Below are 6400 nucleotides of genomic sequence, written 5' to 3'. Positions count from 1 at the left end.
GCCCCAAGGCCTAGAAGGTGGATAAAGAGTGCAGATCCGGGATTAGCAGGAAGGAAGCAACTACCCAGCCATCCCCTCCCCCCATGAGCCAGAACACCTGATTGGGGGCCCAGTGGGGCTTCCTTCCACTTCCTTCTTCCCCACCACACTGCCCACTGGTGTGCCTCCTGGGCTTGCATCAGAGTGAGACACAGGCATTGCCTAAGGTGTGGGCATGGTCCAGAAACCTCAAGCACTGTTTCTTCAGTGCCAGGGCAGGAAGGACCCAGCTGAGAGGGCCTTTGGGGCACTGACTTCCTCCTTACTCCAGAGACTGCAGAAAGTCAGACCCCTCCCCTTCCCTCCTACCCTCAGGCCGGGTCGCAGAAAGAAGGGGGCTCTGGGGGGTAACCCCTGCAACCTGCGTGATGGTTAGACCTACTTCTGGGAGTCTGGGGAAGTGGGAAAGGCCAGCACTCCTGCTCCCATCAGTGAGGCTGGAAAGAAGCCCCTGCTGGGTGAGGTGGTGCCCTCAGGCTCTGCTGGTACCTCAGGAGGACTCCACGCTGGGCTCCTGGCAGGTGAAGAGTGCTCATAGCTGCATCCAGGCCCATGCAGAACCATGAGATGAACACAGCAGCCTTCCTATATGGCCATTTTTTTTCTCAAACACTGGAGGCATCCACCCTTCATTGACATATAATTGACATAACAATGTTCTATTGGTTTCAAGTGTCTATCACAGTAGTGAATCGATATTTTATACGATATGAAGTAATCCCCATGATAAGTCTACTCACCATACAGAGTTTTTACAGTACTATTGGCTGTATTCCCTACACCATACTTTTCATCCCCATGGTTTATTTATTTTGTAAGTGGAAGCTTGTACCCCTTCCTAGTCCCCTTTACTTTTTTCACCTTTTATTTGTTTGTTCATTTGTGTTTTTTATTCTACATATAAATGAAGTCATACAGTATTTTTCTTTCTTCATCTGACTTATTTCACTAAGCACAATATTCTCTAGATCCACCCGTGTTTTCCCAATGGCAAGATTTCATTCTTTTATGGCTAACATTCCATTGTATAGATACACCACATCTTCTTCATCCGTTCACCTGTCCGTGAACACCTGGGTTGCTTCCATAATTTGCCTATTGTCAATACTGCAAAAATGCATGTATCCCTTGGAATTAGCGTTTCTGTATTTTGGGGGTAAATACCCAGTAGTGCAATTACTGGGTCATAGGATAGTCCTATTTTTAACTTTTTGAGGAACCTCCATACTATTTCCCACAGTTTGCATTCCCACCAACAATGCACAATGGTTCCTTTGATTTGCATTTCCCTGCTGATGAGAGGTATTGAGCATCTTTCCATGTGTCTGTTGGCCATTTGGCGGTCTTCTTTGGAGAAATGTCTGTTCCTTTCTCTTGCCCATTTCTTAATTGGATTATTTGTTGTGGGAGTGTTGAATTAGGTTCTTTGTATATTTTGGACACTAACCCTTCATCGGTATGTCATTTGCAAATATCTTCTCCCATTCTATAGGTTGCCTTTTAGTTTTGTTGATTGTTTCCTTCACTGTGCAGAAGCTTTTGTTTTGATGTAGCTCAGTAGCTTATTTTTGCTTTCATTTTCTTCCCTCAGGGGACGTATCTAGAAAAATGTTGCTGTGGCTCATGTGAGACACACGATTGCCTATGTTCTCTTTTAGGTTCTTTATGGTTTCAGGTCTCACATTTAGATATTTCATCCATTTTGAATTTTTGTGTATGGTGTAAAAAAGTGGTCCAGTCTCTCTCTTTTTTTTTTAAGATTTTATTTATTTGGGACAGAGAGAGAAAGAGAGAGAGAGAGCATGATCAGAGGGAGAGGGAGAAGCCGACTTCCACTGGACAGGAAGCTTGTGAGGGACTCAATGCCAGGATCCCGGGATCACGACCTGAGCCAAAGGCAGACACCTAACCAACAGCCATCCAGGGGCCCCAAAAGTGGTCTAGTTTTATTCTTTTGCATGTAGCTGTCCAGTTTTCCCAACATCATTTTTTGAAGAGACTGTCTTTCTCCCATTGAATATTCTTTCCTGCTTTGTTGAAGATTAATTGACCATATAATTGTGGTTTTATTTCCAGGATTTCTGTTCTTTTCCATTGATCTAGAACACTTGTGATCTTTTTTGTCTTTTTAATAATAGCCAATCTGACAGTTATGAGGTGATATGTCATTGTGATTTTGATCTGTATTTCCCTGGTGACAAGTGATGTTGAGCATATTTTCATATAGCATTTTCATCTGCTATTGGCCATCAGCAGGTCTTCTTTGGAAAAAATGTCTATTCAAGCCCTCTGTCCATTTTTTAATTGAGTTATTTGTTGTGTAAGTTTTTTATATATATTTTAGATATTAATCCCATATTGGATGTATAATTTGCAATGATCTTCTCCCATTTAGTAGTTGCCTTTTGTTTTGTTGATGGTTTGCATGCAAAAGCTTCCTTTGTTGCCCTTGACTGGAGAAAGTGAGCCAAAAATATTGCTAAGACTGATATCAAAGAGCTCGCTACCTATGTTTTCTTCTAGGAATTTTGTGGTTCAGGTCTTACATTTAAGTCTTTAATACATTTTAAATTTGTTCCCATTATATATTTTTGCCTCCTTTGTCATAGATTAATTGACCATATATGCCTAGGGGTTTTTTTCTCTGTTTTATTCTATTGATCTGTATGTCTGTTTTTGTGTCAGTTCCACACTATTATGATTACTGTGGCTTTGTAGTATAGTTTGAAACCAGGAGTCATGAAACCAGGAGTCATGATCTTGCCGGCTTCGTTCTTTCTCAAGATTGCTTTGGCTATTTGGGGTCTTTTGTGGTTTCGTATACATTTTAGGATTCTTTGTTCTAGTTCTGGGAAAAATGCCTTTGGTATTTTGATAGAGATTGCATTGAACCTGTAGATTCATTTGGGTATTATGGACATTTTGACAATATTGATTCTTACAACCCATAAGCATCGCATATATCTTTCCATTTTTGTGTGTGTCATCTTCAATTCCTTTCACTGTCTTCCAGTTTCCAGAGTACAGAGTATTCTCAGGTATTTTATTCTTTATGATGTAATTATAAATGGAATTTCTTAATTTCTCTTTCTGATAGCTTGTTATTAGTGCACAGAAATAGTCAATTCATATATGTCAGTTTTGTATCCTGTGACTTTATTGAATTCATTTATCAAGTTCTAATAGTTTTTTTGGTGGAGTCTTTGGGGTTTTCTATATATAGTAGCTTGTCATCTGCAAATAATAACAGTTTTACTTCTTCCATTCCTAATTTGGATGCTTTTTATTTCTTTTTCTTGTCTAATTGCTGTGGCTAAGACTTCCAATATTGAATAAAAGTGGTAGGAGTGAACATCCTTGTCTTATTTCTGATCTTAGAGGAAAAGCTTTTAGCTTTTCACCATTGATGATGTTAGCTGTGGGTTTGTCATATATAGCCTTTATTGTGATGAAGTATGTTCCTTCTATATAATTTTGTTTAGAGTTTCTATCCTCAATGGATGTTGAATTTTGTCAGATGCTCTTTTTGCATCCATCAAGATTATCATATGATTTCTATCCTTCATTTTGCTAACATACTGTATCAAGTCGATTGCTCTGTGGTTGTTGAACCATTCTCACATCCCTGGAATAAGTGCCATTTGATTATGGTGTGTAATCTTTTTAGTGTATTGTTGAATTCAGTTTGCTAGTTGTTGAGGATTTTTGTGTCTATGTTCATCAGGAATATTGGCTAGTAATTTTCTTTTTTCATGGTGTCTTTGCCTGGTTTTGGTATCAGCCTCAGAAAATGAGTTTGGAAGCATTCTTTCCTCTTCAACTTTTTAGAGTAATTTGAGAAGGATAACTACCAACACTTCTTTAAATATTTGGCAGAATTTGCCTGCAAAGCTGCCTGGTGCTGGACTTTTGTTTTGGGAAGAGTTTTTAAATTACTGATTAAATTTATTACTTGTAATCAGTCTATTGAGATTTTCTATTTCTTCATAATTCCATCTCAGAATATTACATGTTTCTAGTTTTTAATTTCATTGACCTTACTATTTTTTTAGTCTTTATCTGTTTATTGCCACTCTGATCTTTATTTCTTCCTTTTACTAACTTTGGCCTTTGATTGTTCTTCTTTTTCTAGTCCCTTTAGGTATAACGTTAAATCATTTATTTGGGATTTTTTCTTGTTTCTTGAGGTATACCTGTATCACTATGATCTTTCCTCTTATAATTTTTTTTTTGCTTTATCCCATAGATTTTAGAAAGTTGTGTTTTCATTTTCATTCATCTCAAGGTATTTATTTTTTCTTTGATTTCTTCCTTGACCCATTGGTTGTTTAGTAACATGTTGTTTAACCTTTATATATTTGTGTTTTATTTTTAAGTTTTCTTCTTAGAATTGATTTCTAGTTTTATACCACCACGGTCAGAAAAGATGCTTGATATGATTTCAATGTTCTTAATTTATTAAGACTTGTTTTATGGCCTAACATGTGATCTATCCTGGAGATTGTTCCATGTGCATTTAAAAAGAATGTGTATTCTGTAGTAGGGGGATGAGATGTTCTGTATATATCTATTAAGCCCATCTGGTCTAATATGTCATTGAAGGCCAATATTTCCATATTGATTTTCTGTCTGGATAACCTATCCATTGATGCAAGTGGGGCATTAAAGTCCTATACTATTATTATACTACTGTCCATTTCTCCCTTTATGTCTGTTAACATTTGCTATATATATATATGCATATATATATATATATGGGGGGGAGGGGTGCGCAATGCACACGTGTGTATTTTATATGTGTGTGTATGTGTTTCATATGTGTATGTGTGCACACATGTGCACACATGCACATGCATTTTGTTGGGGGAATAAATCCCCACCACCATTTTTAATAAAAACGAACACAAACACATTATGGAAAAGATAAAATCCATATGAGGATTCAAAGATAACATGAGAGATTTCGAAGATATTTCCTTCTTTTTTTTTTTTTAAATAGAACTAAACTTTTTTTTTATTATTATTATTTATGATAGTCACAGAGAGAGAGAGAGAGAGAGAGGCAGAGACACAGGCGGAGGAAGAAGCAGGCTCCATGCACCGGGAGCCTGATGTGGGATTCGATCCGGGGTCTCCAGGATCGCGCCCTGGGCCAAAGGCAGGCGCCAAACCGCTGCGCCACCCAGGGATCCCAGATATTTCCTTCTTAAGACACTTCAGAGTATTCTTCTTAGTTTATGCGAGTTCCTTCTCTACCCTGGTAGAAAATTTTGAGAAATGTTAAAATAATGCATTTCCCCTCTCTGTGTGATTATTGTTTTAATAAAGATTCATTGAGATCCTAAGACCCAGAAGAATGCCTCCCTGGTAGTGGGATTTAGTCCATGTGACTAATGACCACAGACCAGAATCCCAGGAAGTTTGAGCTAGAAGGAACTGTAACTATCAAGTCAGGTTCCTTATTAACAGAAAAAGTCCAAAAAGGAAATGTAATATGCCCAGGGTCACAGAGCTCCATCTCAAGGGTGTCAGCCCTACCTGCTTTGGAAACAACTTTAGCAACCACCTAATGCCCACCCCTCCAAGATCTACAGCTTCAACTCAGTGGACTCACTGCCTCCTCAGGGGCAGTGAAAGTCTTCTTGGTTCTACATCTTCTGCCCATCTATCCCTCTGGAGATGATTCCAGAACCACCCAAGCTGAGTTCCAAAGCCCCAAGAAAAAGATACGCACAAGCTGTCTGCATCCAGCTTTTTTATTTTTTTTTTTTTTTTTTTTTTTGCATCCAGCTTTTTATATCACTTGTTTTCTGTTCTGTGGCTTTGGCCATTTGGCCATGGGCTAGTAGTCATATTCCCTCTACCCAGACATCTTTGCAGTTATTATAACCTTATTATCTAATATTAGTCGCTAATTATGGTTTGTCTTAGTCAAGGTCCTGGCAGGAAACAGATGGCACACTCAGGGCTCAGCTGAAGAGAGTTTAATGAGGGGACTGTTTACAGAGGATTGGTGAAGCACCCATAGAGCAGCAACTGCAGGAAGCCATTACCACCCACACATCCAAAAGGACAATAAGAGGAGGTGAGGTGGCATGAGCCCAGCGAGAGCTGGAGCCATGGAAGAAGGGCCATCCAGCAGGAGAAATACAACCCCTGGCACAACTATAGTGAGGAAAGGAAGGAGTGTGAAAGAAATGCCCCCACCTTTCTTTCTCCCTTCCTCCTGGCTTCTGCTAGGACCTCCTGTTGGTAAACCCCATCTGGAAGCCAGATGGGAAGGGAGCCCAGATGAGGCAGTCCACAGGGGATGTCCTCCCAGGTGGAGAAGCAGAGAATGGCAGGGGCACAGCACGAGGGA

The 6400-nt window shown here is 39.5% G+C and overlaps 1 protein-coding gene across 13 annotated transcripts in view; it reads left to right on the top strand.

The window, feature by feature from the left end:
* CDH23 (cadherin related 23) overlaps positions 1-6400 on the top strand; it is a 410879-nt gene that overhangs the window by 370394 nt on the left and 34085 nt on the right. The gene's annotated exons all lie outside the window — the stretch shown is intronic.

The sequence above is a fragment of the Vulpes lagopus genome, chromosome 3 (assembly GCF_018345385.1).
Source record: "Vulpes lagopus strain Blue_001 chromosome 3, ASM1834538v1, whole genome shotgun sequence".
In the NCBI taxonomy this organism is placed as follows: domain Eukaryota; kingdom Metazoa; phylum Chordata; class Mammalia; order Carnivora; family Canidae; genus Vulpes; species Vulpes lagopus.
Note: the sequence above shows the minus strand (reverse complement) of the source record. Positions and strands in the feature narration are given on the sequence as shown.